The sequence below is a fragment of the Amaranthus tricolor genome, chromosome 11 (genome assembly GCF_026212465.1).
Source record: "Amaranthus tricolor cultivar Red isolate AtriRed21 chromosome 11, ASM2621246v1, whole genome shotgun sequence".
NCBI lineage: Eukaryota > Viridiplantae > Streptophyta > Magnoliopsida > Caryophyllales > Amaranthaceae > Amaranthus > Amaranthus tricolor.
The window spans coordinates 4,416,080-4,431,853 of NC_080057.1; positions in this window are offsets into that span (position 1 = coordinate 4,416,080).

Here is a 15,774-nt window from a genome sequence, read left to right on the forward strand (position 1 = left end):
TTCCTCATTTTCTTGATTTGCACAAAGCATATATTTGAAACGAATTTCGAAAGACTTGAATCAATAGTAAGTTTTATTTTAAGACGTATATACAAATAATCAATAGTAAAAATATAATATAATATATGTATAAAATAAATTTTTACAATAATTAAACACCCACAAACCAACAGATCATGATAACAATATTTTAATAAATATCCAAGCAGAAGTAACCAACATAAATTACATTAAATGGTATAAATTAATGCATCTAAAATTGAGTTGAATGGGACGACTTAATCATATCAATGTTTATTATTATTGGTAAATCATTACTTAGATTTCCCTACAAAAAGAGAATTATGGAAAAGAATCAAAATAATTTATAACGCTAGAAGAGATGGATTACAAATCTTTGACCTAACTATAAAAGCAAAAACACCATCAAGCAGGAAAATGAATCTATAGAGAGATGTTATATACTTATAGCAAACTCATATCAATCCATAAAAATATTGAAAGATGAATACCTAAATCCATGAAAAGCCTAGCGGACATAATCACATACACAAGGCTGGTCCTAACGTTTAATGTGCCCTGGGCCAAATAAAAAAAATACGCCCCCTCCTATAAAAAATCTAAAATGTAAAATGCCTTTACAAAATTATTTATAATATTATCAAAAAAAAAATACACAATTAAAAAAAGAATTCAAAAATTAAAACATACATCTTAGTGTTCCACCATATTTTTTTCACTCGAGTGTTCTAACAAAAATTTAATTCGGGTATGTAATTAAAAAGAAGTATGCTTTGAAATTTAAAGATTCAACCTTGACATGAAAAAATGACAATTTTAAAATCTGGCTCATCAGAATACAACCAAAATATTTTAGGTTTCTTCAACATATATATAAGTTAATACAAACAAATAGAAACAGAGAAAATATTACAATGAACAAACAAAAACCAATAAAATAGGCTAGAAATAAACAGAATTACAAAAAAGAAATTCAAATTTCATCATAAATCCAAATCCGAAAAATGAAAATCAATTAAAACAATATTAAACTTTTGTAAATCATAAATTAAAAATTCAAAAAATGAGAATATGAAAACTGAATACTCAACTTGTATAAATATTTGAGGGTAATGGTTGCAATTCCAAAAACTTCATAAAATTTAAGGAAACTGTTTCTGATGTGAAACGTGGAAGTGCGAGACACTTTAAATACTTGAGAAGGAAGTGTTATTGAGAGCAGCAATTCGCGGAATGAAAGTAACCTGAATTCCTGCAACACAACACGTTAGCATTGTCGGGGGGTGATCTCCCGGAAAACCCCTCCGACGCTCAAGTTAGAACGGAAATCGGAGATTAATGAAGAAATGATGAGATGGAGAATGTAGGAATATGAGTGTAGGGGCGAAAGTTTCTTGTATTTTTGAAAGGCTAGTGAAGAGGGTCGTGAGGATTTTAGAAGGGCTATTATCAGATGATCCTTCCCTTGATGCTGGTTGCCTCTATTTATAATGATCGAGAGGGAGTTACTTCTGGGAGAAGGTTGGTTATCATGGATAATGGTGGGCGGTTATCAGCACTAAAGAAGGAGAGTCATGATGGTGAAGAGCAACGGTCAGTTATAAAAGGAAAGTTAGGTCAATTGGAAGTTTCTTACCAGAGGAAAGTTAGGGTATTTGGAGGTTATTAACTCATGGGCCAATCAAGGAGGTTGGGGTATTCAGAAAAAGCCCCTTGACCGAAAGTCAAAGTCAATCCGAGAGGTCAAAGGGTATTAAGGCATGACTTACGTAGTATACGGGAAATTGCTTCTTTTCTCTTTCAGCGACTATTACTCCTGACAGGGAGTATTCGGAGACCGAGACATATAAGACAAGTTTTTCCCCATTGATGGGTGAAACAAGTTTTGGCAAAGAGGACAGGTGCTCTTTTAACTGGCGGAAGGATTCCTCAGCTTCTTTAGTCCATTCGAACTTGTTTCGTTTAAGGGTTTTGAAGAAGGGCGAGCATTTGTCCGCAAACTTGGATAGAAATCTCCCTAAGGTGGCCACACATCCCGTTAGCTTGTGGACTTCTTTCACGGATGTAGGGGACTTCATATCTTGAATAGCCCGAATCTTGTCTAGGTTTGCTTCGATTCCTCTCTCGTCCACAAGAAAGCCAAGACACTTCCCTCCAGTGACTCCAAACACGCACTTGTTTGGATTAAGTCGCATTTGGTGTCTTCGGAGGGTTGCAAATGTTTCGCGAAGGTCTGCAGCATGTTCAGATGCCTGCTTGCTTTTTGTGATCATGTCGTCCACGTATACCTCCAAGTTTCGGCCTATCTGAGACCGGAAGACCTTGTTGACCATTCTCTGATAAGTAGCTCCGACATTTTTTAGCCCGAAGGGCATGACTTTGTAGCAGTATACTCCGGCATTTGTAATAAATGCTGCATGTGGCTGGTCTTCTGTGGCTAATGGGATTTGATGGTAACCCGCGTTAGCATCCATGAAGCTTAACACGGCGTGGCCTGCCGTTGAATCCACCAAGTGATCTATCTTGGGGAGAGGATAATCGTCTTTCGGACATGCCTGGTTTAGATCTGTAAAATCAACGCACATCCTCCACTTTCCATTTGATTTCTTGACGAGAACGACGTTGGAGAGCCAATCGGAGTATTTGCACTCCTGGATGAATCCTGCTTTCAGCAACTTTTCTACTTCTTTTTGGCAGCCTCTATTCTTTCTTTCCCCTGATGTCTTAGTTTCTGTTTCACGGGTTTGTAGCCTAGTTTTATGTCAAGTTTGTGGCACATGACACTTGTTGGTATGATAGGCATTTCTTCCGTGGAAAAAGCAAAGATGTCGCGGAACTCGACGATGGTGGCCATGATATCCCCCTTGACCGCATCTGGGAGATCTTTCCCTATTTTGATGTGTTTTCCTTCGAACATGTCTACCTCCTCGTATCGTTCTACTGGGTGAGGCCTTTCGTGCGTGTTAGGGTTCTCCAGATACACGCTCATGACAGTTGGAGAGTTTTCTTCTCTGTCTCTTTTGGAGGGGATGATGGAAATACTCCGCTTCAAAGTATTTACGAGGCATTGACGAGCTGTTACCTGATCTCCCTTGAGGATGCCGACTTGTCCATCGTCTTGCTCAAACTATAACATGAGTTGGTGGGGGAGGATTGTCGCTTTGATCTTGTTGATGAGTGGGAGTCCCATGATGGTGTTGTAGGGGAACGTCAGATCCACCACCGTGAATCGCACAGGCATTGTTTAGCTTCCGCTTCTTTCCCCTACTCGCACAGAGAGTATGATTGTTCCCATTGGAATAACCTAGTTTCCTCCAAACCCGATCAAAGGTTTATCAAGGGGTTGCAGGTGCTTTTCTTCGAATTTCATTTTTCTTAGGCACTCCATTGTTATAAGATTGGCCGTGCTTCCAGTATCCACCAATATTCGCTTAACCTTCATTTACCCTATCTTGAGGGTGACCACTAAAGGATCAGTGTGTGGCTGTTGCAGCGGTTGGGAAGTAGTGGAATCGAATTTCATGATTGGCCCACTTGAGGTGATTTTCGGAGGTCCTTTGAGCAGAGTATGGACGCTGCCTTTTGCGGCGCGGATGGTAGGGTATTCCTCGATGTAACTGCCGAAGATCATGTTAATAGTTCCCTGCGTGTTGGAACTTTCGCGCCTAGCCTCGTCTCTTTTGGGGGGATCTGCGTTTTTGGTTCCAAGGCCTCCTTTCCATTTCGCCTCTTGTGTCATAGTCCTTCCGGTTGATGAACCTCGACAGCTTCCCCTCGTCTGCCAACTGATGCAAAATACGTTTAAGTTCGCGGCATTGGGCCAAGGTATGGCCATGTTCTTTGTGGTAATCACACCACAGATTGTAGTTGCGTCGATCGGAGGGGGTGGTAGTTGGAGGTGGAGTTGGCAACTCATCCCAGACGGCGAAGAATATGTCTTTCCTGTTTCGGTTAAACATCGGATCGTTACCTCCGTCGAGCAAATTCTGTGTCCTGGCTTCTCCTTCCGTGACATGTACATGTCTGGATCGTGGAGGTCCCATGTTTGATGGGGGTTCCGGACAACGCGGCATGTAGTTTCTATCCCTCCTTAATAAATATTCCTCTCTGCTCCTTGAGGAATGATTGGAGGGTATTGGATCCTTCTTTTCTGACTTTCGCTTTTTGGGGTCATGTGCCTGACATATCTCGGAGGCCGTGATGTAGCTTTGACATTGCTTCATGGCCTCCGCGTATGTCTTCACTTGACTCTCGACCAACTGGAACTTCAGCCTTTGAGCCTTCATTCCGTTGATCAGGGCGTTCAAGGAAACTGATTCTTCCAAGTCAGTTACTTCCAGTACTGCTTCATGGAACTTTCTTCAAAAATGATGATATGGACTCCCCTTCTAATTGTGTTATGCTAAGCTAGTGAAAGTTCGATTTCTCCTGCCTTCTGGATGCTACAAAGTGACCCACGAATTTACCTTCTAATTGGGCAAAATTGTGGTTACTTCCCCCTGGAATGAAGGTATACCACGTCAAGGCTACTCCTGTGAGAGTAGTTGGGAAGAATTTGCACCACAATGCTGGGTTGGTGGTGTATAGCAGCATCAAGTTCTTGTAGGCCATCAAGTGTTCCTCTGGGCAGGACGTTCCATCGAAGGCCGTCATATTCGAGATCTTTATCTTCGCCGGGTTGGGAGTATTCAGTATTTCCGGAGCCAGTGGAGAGTTTATTGGCATGGAGTCTTCGAGAGGATTATCCTTGTCAACTTCTTTCCGCGACATATTGATGGGGCTGGTAGGATGGCTGGATCCCGTAAGTTGCGCTTTTTTCCTTTCTTCCCTTCTTTTGTCCACCAATGATTGGACACTTTCGGACGCCCTCTTCTTCTTGCTTTCTAGGTAAGTACGGGCGTCTCGAGAGGCGGTTTTAGATTCGTCATCTCGGGGGTCACTTCTGTTGAGACTTGCATGGGTCCTTCATCTCTCCCGTCTTTTCTTATTTTTTCTGCTGGAACGTGACATCCCCGAGTTCCCATCCTGAGATTCATGGGATTTCGGTATCTCATGATGGGGTTCGATTCGTTCTTGCAGATTCTTTATTTGGTCCGCCATGTCTTCCAACACTCGTTGTTGAGTAGGATTATTATTTATGACGGCGCGGAGTTGTTCGGAGAAGGCGGTTGTGATGTTTCGTGCTAGCATGTCCAGATCACGGTGAGTCACGGCTTGATTGTTAGCGTGACCCGCTGAAGTGTCTGTATTTGTGCTGTGCACGGTAGCGGTTTGAGTTGGATTCTTCTTGGGAGTCATGACTTTTTATTCAACTCCCCACAAACGGCGCCAAACTGTTTCTGATGTGAAACGTGGAAGTGCGAGACACTTTAAATACTTGAGAAGGAAGTGTTATCGAGAGCAGCAATTCGCGGAATGAAAGTAACCTGAATTCCTGCAACACAACACGTTAGCCTTGTCCAGGGGGTGATCTCCCCGAAAACCCCTTCGACGCTCAAGTTAGAACGAGAATCAGAGATTAATGAAGAAATGATGAGATGGAGAATGTAGGAATATGAGTGTAGGGGCGGAAGATGCTTGTATTTTTGGAAGGCTAGTGAAGAGGGTCGTGAGGATTTTAGAAGAGCCATTATCAGATGATCCTTCCCTTGATGTTGGTTGCCTCTATTAATAATGGTCGAGAGGGAGTTACTTCTGGGAGAAGGTTGGTTATCATGGATAATGGTGGACGGTTATCAGCACTAAAGAAGGAGAGTCATGATGGTGAAGAGCAAGGGTCAGTTATAAAAGGGAAGTTAGGTCAATTGGAAGTTACTTACCAAAGGGAAGTTAGGGTATTTGGAGGTTATTAACTCATGGGCCAATCAAGGAGGTTGGGGAAATCAGAAAATGCCCCTTAACCGAAAGTCAAGGTCAATCCGAGAGGTCAAAAGGTATTAAGGTAGTATGACATTAATAATTTAAATAAATAAATAAATTAAATAAATATAACATGACAAAAACTAAATGGGATAAAAAATCAAATACTATTAATGAATCTACAGTTTCCTCCATGAAGAACCTAATTAAAAAAAAATGAAGTGACAGGTTATAAATACCACCTACTGTTAGAATGCTATTGTTGAATTTGAAAATCAATTAGATTTGGGGAGAAGACAAAAAGATGAACACATGGGTATAGGTAAGTCAGATTGAAAACTGATTTTGAAATTGAATTGGGTAGTTAATAGTTGAGTAAATTTGGGGGAATTGAGAGCTGAATAAATTTGGGGCATTGAGAGTTTGAGCATTAAATTTGGGAGAAGTTGAGAAGATAATGTTAATTAGGAAGTGTACTATCTCCTGTTTTCAGATTTTAACTAATAGCTCATTAATACTTTATTTTTTTCATCCTTCATAATGGGCTCATTTCAAAATCATATTTTTACATTTTTGGCTTGGGCCTTGGGGGGCAGCCCCTTTGATCTTCCCTCATGGTCGGGCTTGCACATACAACTGAATCATTGAACAAAATATGTTATATACCAATTTCTTACAAGCTTAAAAGACATACTTGATAGAGATCAATGAGATTTACTCAATCAATAAGAAAAGAGATTGCACGATGATGCATAATGAAATAGAACCCTTTTTGGATAATGTTCCTTGATGTTGAACATGATTAGAAACAGTCATTCAAACGGTGATTCGATGACAAAGTCATCTCCAGTATACCCATTGAGAAGAGATAAATAAGATTGAGTGGGGTCTATTTTTCAAATAAATAATGTATCAAACCAACCAAAACAAACTAAAATGAGTGTAGCAAATTTAAGGGCGAAGGGAGTATGATGTTTGTTGGTGAATAGAAACAATGTTTTGGTTATGACAAATGTAAAATGTTTTCATTGGACATCTTTAACCCTAAATAATTAATAAATATTACTAAGAATGATATTATTGAAGTTATTTTCTATGTCCCATTAAAATTGTATCAATTGACTTAATTATTTGAGAATTTTTAATGTTAAATGAGGCTATCTGAATAGAATAGATAAAGTTTTTTTTTTCTTTTTTATTTTTTTATTTTTTTTAAAAGGAGTACTGAAGGAATATGTCCGTAGACATTTCCGACAATTACTAAATATAAATATATAGGATATTTATGAAGATAATAAAGTTAATTATTATTAGTAATTATATTTGCTTGCTAGAGAATAAATATAATTGGTGGGTCAATAATAATTGGACCACAACTAATATAATTAATCCTATAAGGTCTTACAAAAGAATCAATTGAACGATAAATGACTCGGGCCCATTAGGAGTATGGGCTTGCGATCCAATTAGGTTAACAAAAGAATCGGTTTCTTTTGACCTAGGTTACTAGTATTATATGAGGATATAATGCTAGTAGTGGAGAAGTGGGGATAATGGGATGATGGGTGTGAGTATTATAAATATGTTTATTTAAACTCTCACGATATACAATTCTCATACACAGTTATTGAAAAACCAGTAAAAGCAAGAGAAACAATACTCTTCCGTTCTAGCAAACGTTGGTATTCAATTGATTCTGGTAGACTGAATAGAGGAGCAACGTTTGAGGCTCTCCATATTATCTTATCGCGTTAATTTCGTGGATTTCACGCTACAAAGGTAATATAGACTAATCCTTTTATATGATTCATATGTTTAATTATGTTTATGATCCTGAGATAGATGTTAGGAAAGTGTTTCCTGAAATTCAGCTTTAAGCATCCATCGAACCCAACAGTGGTATCAGTTAAGCCTTATTCATAATATTCATATGATCTATATTTCTCTGGAACAATATACAATCGTTTTTGTTTTTCTTTTTTTTGCATGAAAATCAGTTTTTTTTATGTTAACTGTTTGGAAGTTATTCATAATATTCAATTTCAATTAGATTGAAAAATAAATGCAAAAAAAACTTGTTTTTCCTGATATTTGAAGCCATTCATGCCAAATATTGTATATCAATTCGAATTTGTTCGAATTCATCAAAAAAAAAAAAATCAGTTTTTTTTATGAAAATTCGATATTTTGTGTTAATTGTCTTGGGGCTTTGATTATTCACGAAATCCAAACAATGAAATGAAACACAAAATTTGTTCATTGTTATTGTGTTTCTCGTAATGGTATTCAAGTGTTTTGGATCGAAAATGCTTATACCCTAATTTTTTCCCCAATTCAATTTTAATTGTTAAAACACAAAATTGGTTCAATTAAATTGAAATTTAAATGCAAAAACTTGTTTTCCCTAAAATTTGTAGCAATTCTATACAAAGATTGTATATCAATTCGAATATGTTCGAATTCATCAAAAAAAAAAAAAAAAAAAAAACAGAAAAACCGAAAACAAACCGGGATGTATGCGCAGGCCACGAGCTGTCTATGGTGGCTTAGTGGCCGGAGGGAGGCGGGCTGCTGGCGGCTGCTGGGTTCCGTTCTGAGCCTCTGTGTTCCTTCTTCCATTAACATGAAGGATGAAGTTTTTTTTTTAAATAATGAAGATGGTTCCAGACTTTGGTTTTGCTCTGATTCAAGAGTATGCGGCTTCGTTTTTTTTTGGACTTTTTTTTGTTTTTTTTTTTTTAATGTGCATATAACTATTTATAGAGTTTTAATTGAATTTAAACAGTTTTTTTTCCCTAAAAATTTCTTACTTAAATTAGTTAAGTTTGACTCAACATAAGAATATTTTATATGCTAATTGTTATGACCATTTAGTTTGATATATTGTATAGTTAAAGCTGTTTATAATATTTGATATTATTTTGACATGTGATGACTAGTATGGCCCAAAACAAAATTTATATATAAAATTAGGAAAGTATATACAATCTGCGAATCGTTTGTTTTGAATGTAAGTATATACGATCTGCGAATCGTTTGTTTTGAATGTAATTAAATACGATCTGCGCATCGTTAATTTTTTTTTATTATTCAAAGTATGTAATCACAAATGAAAGGAGTTTCAAGGAAGGTGATCAATGGAGATCCATGGAAGCTTCATGAAGTTTTTTTTTAGGGGCCATACTAGATCATCTTTTATTCATGCTTTTATTTGCTTTGAGCGTTTATTTTATTTTGGTCTTTGCTTGCATAAGTTAATGTATTGGTTAAATATGCTATGTGTTCACTTAATATTAACCATGTTAATTAACTTGAATCCCCATAAATAATATTGAGTTTTATTGTTTTTCCAAACAACACCTATAAGCCTTTGATAATGAATAATACATTCTGCCAAAGCGAGGTATTGCTCATAATTCTTGGGATATGGGGTAAATTTTTTTTAAAAATTTACAGGTTCATGTTTGGTTTCACTCAACAAAATCATCAAAAACAAAGTTTTGGATTTTGAAAGTAAGAGATAGGATTGAACAAGTATTATCAATCTATCTACTAAGAATTATAATTAGTTATAATTAGTAAAACGTTTACTTACCTTAACTACTGTAGTTAAAGGCAGGGCCAAAGTCCGTTTAACTATAGTGGGAGAGGATCTTAGTTGTTATTTTAAAATTTTGAATAAATTATTAAACTTGTTTAATTACTGCTTATTGATAGACTATTAATTTTACTTTATTACATTGTTGTAGAAATCATGTCTGGTTCAACTAACAACAACACTCCTGCTTTTAACTTGCGCTGTGTCTTGGAAAAAGACAAATTGAATGCAAACAACTTCCTTGAATGGGAAATGGCTGTGAGAATTGTTCTCAGAGCTGAAGGAAGGGAAAGTGTTCTTGACACTCCACTCCCTGAACCCCTGCTAGAAACTGCAACAGTTGCAGAGAAAAGAGCTAGGCAAAATCTCGAGGCCAATTCTATGCAAGTAACATGTCTGATGCTTGCTTGCATGGAACATGATTTTCAAAAACGTTTTAACAATCTTGATGCCTACACAATAATCCAGCAACTTTGAACAATGTTCGAAAAGAATGCTCGATTAGAAAGATTTGAAGCTAATTGTAAACTTTTGGAATGCAAACTGGGCAAGGGAAAACCCGTCGGACCCCATGTGTTCGCCTTAATAGGGCATTTTCAAGTCATGGAAAAGTTGGGTTTTCCTTATCCCAAAGAGCTGGCCACTGATATTGTGATCAGATCCTTGCCAGAAACTTTTGATGCTTTCAGATTAAATTTTTACATGCAAGGAGGGGAAGCAACCTTGCCAGAATTGCATGGTATGCTTATTCAGGCTGAAAGGAGCTTACCTTCTGAACCCGCACTGAAAGATGTGCTCATGGTCAGAAAGAATAAAAAGTTCAAGAAGAAAGGGGTTCCTAAATGGAATGGCAATGGTAAGGTAGTTACCACTAACGCCTCTCCCAGACCAAAGGCTACTCCAAAGGCTAAAGTAGCAGCACTACATGAGTGCTACCACTGCCACAAGATTGGCCATTGGAAGAGGAACTGCCTCGTCTATCTAGAAGAAAAAAAGTCTGGTGCTTTATCTTCAGGTATATATGTTATTGAAATTAATTTAGCGACTTCGGCTTCTTGGGTATTTGATACTGCTTGTGGGTCTCACATTACTAGTAATGTGCAGGGTCTAAAAAGAAGTAGAAGCTTGAGCAAAGGTGAGGTGGATCTCCGAGTCGGAAATGGAGCAAGAGTTGCTGTTTTAGCTGTTGGAGTTTATATTTTAACATTACCCTCTGGTTTAATTTTAGAACTAAATAATTGTTATTATGTTCCTGCCATCACCAAGAACATTATTTCAATTCCGGTTTTGGACACGGAAGGTTTTTCATTTACTACTAAGAATAATTGTTGTTCTGCATATTTAAATGATATGTTCTATGTTTCAGCTAAATTATTAAATGGGTTGTATGTGCTAGACTTAGAAACTCACATCTATAACATAGACAGCAAGAAACGTAAAACAAATGATTCAAACCCCACTTACCTATGGCATTGTCGATTAGGCCACATAAGTTCAAAACGCATAGAGAAACTTCATAAAGATGGAATTCTAAAATCATTTGATTTTGAATCATTTGGTGTTTGCGAGTTTTGTTTGATGGGAAAAATGACAAAGTCACCTTTCACAGGTACAAGTGAAAGGGCCAATGACCTCTTAGCTCTCATACATACTGATGTATGTGGACCTATGAGCACCATGGCTCGGGGTGGTTACAGCTACTTTATAACCTTTACTGATGATGTAAGCAGATATGGATATGTTTACCTCATGAGACATAAGTCGGAGTCCTTAGAAAAGTTCAAGGAATTTCAAAATGAAGTAGAGAACCAACTTGGGAAGAAAATAAAAGCATTACGATCCGATCGTGGTGGTGAATACTTGTCTCACGAGTTTGATGATCATTTGAAAAATCGAGGCATACTCTCACAATTGACTCCACCAGGAACACCACAATTAAATGGCGTCTCTGAGAGGAGGAATCGAACTCTATTAGATATGGTTCGATCAGTGATGAGTCTTGCTGATCTTCCTATTTCATTTTGGGGATTTGCATTGGATATAGCTGCATTCACACTTAATAGAGCACCTACCAAAGCAGTGGAAAAGACACCATATGAGATGTGGACGGGAAAAGTTCCGAAGTTGTCTTTTCTAAGGATTTGGGGTTGCGAAGCTTATGTAAAACGTTTAATATCTGATAAACTAGCACCTAAATCTGACAAATGTCTTTTTGTGGGTTACCCAAAAAAGACAAAGGGATACTACTTCTACAACCAAAGCGAAAACAAAGTATTTGTTGCTCGCAATGGTGTTTTTCTAGAACAGGAATTTATTTCTAGAAAAACAAGTGGGAGTAATGTATATCTCGAAGAAGTTCGAGATGAGCAACAAATGGATAAGGTTAACACCTCATCAGAGGCGCCCCAGCATGATAATGCCCAGGAGGAAATGCATTCAACACACTTACCTCCTACCGCCCCAAGTGAAGAAAATCCACGCGAAGTCACTCTACCTAATGAGGCAGAAACTTCTCTTGTTGTTCCCCTACGTAAGTCTAGTAGGACAATAATTCCGTCAAGAAGATATATTGATTTCCTTTTGACAGAAAACTCTGAAATAACCATGTTAGAATCAGAAGAGCCTACTAGTCACAAAGATGCTTTGGAGAGTCCTGACTCCGAAAAATGGCTTGAAGCCATGATATCTGAAATGGATTCCATGTCTGAAAATCAAGTTTGGGACTTGGTTGATTTGCCTGATGGGGTAAAACCCATTGGATGCAAATGGATTTTCAAACTGAAAACAGACAAGGATGGAAACATTAGTGTTTTCAAAGCAAGGTTGGTAGCAAAAGGGTTCAAACAAATTCATGGTATAGACTATGATGAAACTTTTTCTCCAGTAGCCATGCTAAAATCCATTAGGATAATCCTTGTGATAGCTGCCTTTCATGACTTTGAAATATGGCAAATGGACGTCAAAACTGCCTTTTTGAATGGGTTCTTAAAAGAGGATGTGTACATGACACAACCACAAGGTTTTGAAGATCCGAAAAATCCAAGGAAAGTATGCAAGCTTAAGAGATCCATTTATGGATTGAAGCAAGCATCAAGGAGTTGGAACCTTAGATTTGATGAGGCAGTCAAAGAGTTTTGCTTTCTCAGAAATAAAGAGGAATCTTGTGTATACAAGAAGTTAAGTGGGAGTAATATCACTTTTCTAGTCCTGTATGTAGATGACATACTCCTCATTGGGAATGACAAAAACATACTTGAGTCGGTCAAGCAATGGCTTAAAAGTCATTTCTCCATGAAAGACCTGGGAGAGGCTGAGTACATACTGGGAATAAAGATCTATAGGGATAGATCGAGGAGACTTATTGGACTAAATCAAGAGACTTACATAGATAAGATTCTCACAAAGTTCAAAATGGAAAGCTCCAAAAGAGGGTTTATTCCTGTGCAACATGGCATTAAACTTTGCAAGACTATGTGCCCATCGAGTTCAGAAGAGTTCAAGCGTATGAATAATGTTCCTTATGCTTCTGCAATAGGATCAATCATGTACGCTATGATATGTACTCGACCAGATGTTGCATTTGCTTTGAGTATGTGCAGCAGATACCAGTCCAATCCAGGAGATGCACACTGGATAGCAGCGAAAAATATCCTCAAGTACTTAAGAAGGACAAAGGATAAATTTCTGGTATATGGCGGAGCTAATGAGTTGTTTGTCACTGGATACACTGATGCAAGCTTCCAAACTGACAAAGATGACTTCCGATCCCAATCTGGTTTCATATTTTGTCTGAATGGAGGAGCTGTGAGCTGGAAGAGCTCCAAGCAGAGTTCAGTTGCAGATTCTACAACAGAGGCTGAGTACATAGCAGCAGCTGAAGCAGCAAAAGAGGCAGTTTGGATTAAAAAGTTCATTAGTGAACTGGGTGTAGTTCCTAGCATTGAGAATGGCATCAAGTTGTATTGTGATAACGAAGGTGCTATTGCTCAATCCAAGGAACCTAGATCTCACCAAAAATCTAAACATGTTGAAAGAAAATTCCATCTTATTCGAGAAATTGTTGGAAGACAGGATGTAATAATAAGTAGAGTTGATACCACGGATAACATAGTAGATCCGTTGACTAAACCACTCCCTCAGCCGAAGCATGAGTGTCATACTAGGTCCATGGGGCTTAAGCATATAGGAGAATGTCTTTAGGTTGTTTACTTCATGTTTACAATTATAAAGAATTATGTTTACCATATGTTTGGAATGTTTATCAATAATATAAATAGTTTGTTTCTTATTGCTTGGTTTAGTATTAAATAAAATGTCCATATAATTTGTGTTTTCAATAGGATTATTGGAAACGTTTCGATAATGGAACCCTATAAGTGAACTGAAATCACAATTTATATAATGTCCCTAATCTAAATCACTAAATTGGACATAAGTGGTTTATTAAAGATTAGCATATAATTAATTGATAGCTCGGTTCCATGGGCTATGGAAACATAGAGATGTTTAATCGATTACATGGATGCATACCTGATGCATTGAGACTTGACCTAATCTGATTCGAAAGGGCATAATCGAATCCTTATATTTAGTGGATTCCTTAGACATGAGTATGTCTTAATCACTACGAAATAATTAGTTTAACCTTGACGCTGTTAAACGTCGTGCTGTAAAAGGAGGCTATAAAGGTAGTGATCAGGTGGGCTAAGAATTGAGTGGGAGTTATGGTCATACAAGAATGAATAAGTCCTCCTATGTGATAGGATTGGTGTGTAGGCCTCTTGATGAGCGAGAATTGAAAATTGCATGGCCATGCGGAATAAGATTAAATGGTTAATCCTTAGTTGAACAATTCGAACTCAAAGATCAAGAAACATAATTTGAGAAATAACACTGTGTTGTCAAATTTCACATTAAGTGGCTTAAGGAATTTATAATTGTGCAATTGTCTTCGGACAAGTGGGAGATTGAAGGAATATGTCCGTAGACATTTCCGACAATTACTAAATATAAATATATAGGATATTTATGAAGATAATAAAGTTAATTATTATTAGTAATTATATTTGCTTGCTAGAGAATAAATATAATTGGTGGGTCAATAATAATTGGACCACAACTAATATAATTAATCCTATAAGGTCTTACAAAAGAATCAATTGAACGATAAATGACTCGGGCCCATTAGGAGTATGGGCTTGCGATCCAATTAGGTTAACAAAAGAATCGGTTTCTTTTGACCTAGGTTACTAGTATTATATGAGGATATAATGCTAGTAGTGGAGAAGTGGGGATAATGGGATGATGGGTGTGAGTATTATAAATATGTTTATTTAAACTCTCACGATATACAATTCTCATACACAGTTATTGAAAAACCAGTAAAAGCAAGAGAAACAATACTCTTCCGTTCTAGCAAACGTTGGTATTCAATTGATTCTGGTAGACTGAATAGAGGAGCAACGTTTGAGGCTCTCCATATTATCTTATCGCGTTAATTTCGTGGATTTCACGCTACAAAGGTAATATAGACTAATCCTTTTATATGATTCATATGTTTAATTATGTTTATGATCCTGAGATAGATGTTAGGAAAGTGTTTCCTGAAATTCAGCTTTAAGCATCCATCGAACCCAACAAGTACTAGTTAGTGATGAGTGATGAGAGTTTGGTTCTTTAAAGTATTTAGTAATCAGCAATCAAGGTCATCCATCCTCGTTTATAAAGTCAACTGTCAATTCTTAACATAATATCCTGTTCTGATTCTAAATTATTATCTTCCGTGTTGAATGAGGAGTTGGAGATTAGTAATTTGGTGACCCAAACATCTCATGTTCCCATTTGTTTCCAATTAAATCAATTATGACCAATTTAAGGCCAACTTTATATATTAATATAAATATTAATATTAATATTTTACTGTACTCTTCTGTTTCACCGAGATTGAATTTTTCAAGAAAGAAAAATTTTTAAGAAAAATATTGAAAATTGTAAAAATGTGATTTTAAATGAACAAAAATAATAAATTTAACGGATGATATTAAAAAAGAGTTTAGAAATATAATTAAGATTAAAAGAAAAGTAAGATCTATTATCAAATAAAAAGATAATGCAAAATGACGTAACAACCCAAAATGAAAAATTATAATGCAAATTAAAAGGGACAAAAGGTAGTATTTTAATATATCTAATGTATTCACTTTGCACATACTTCATCCGTTCCATTATACTTGTTATATTTGTCTTTTTACGCAATTAAATATGTTATTTTAATTATTAATATATTGAACAATGTA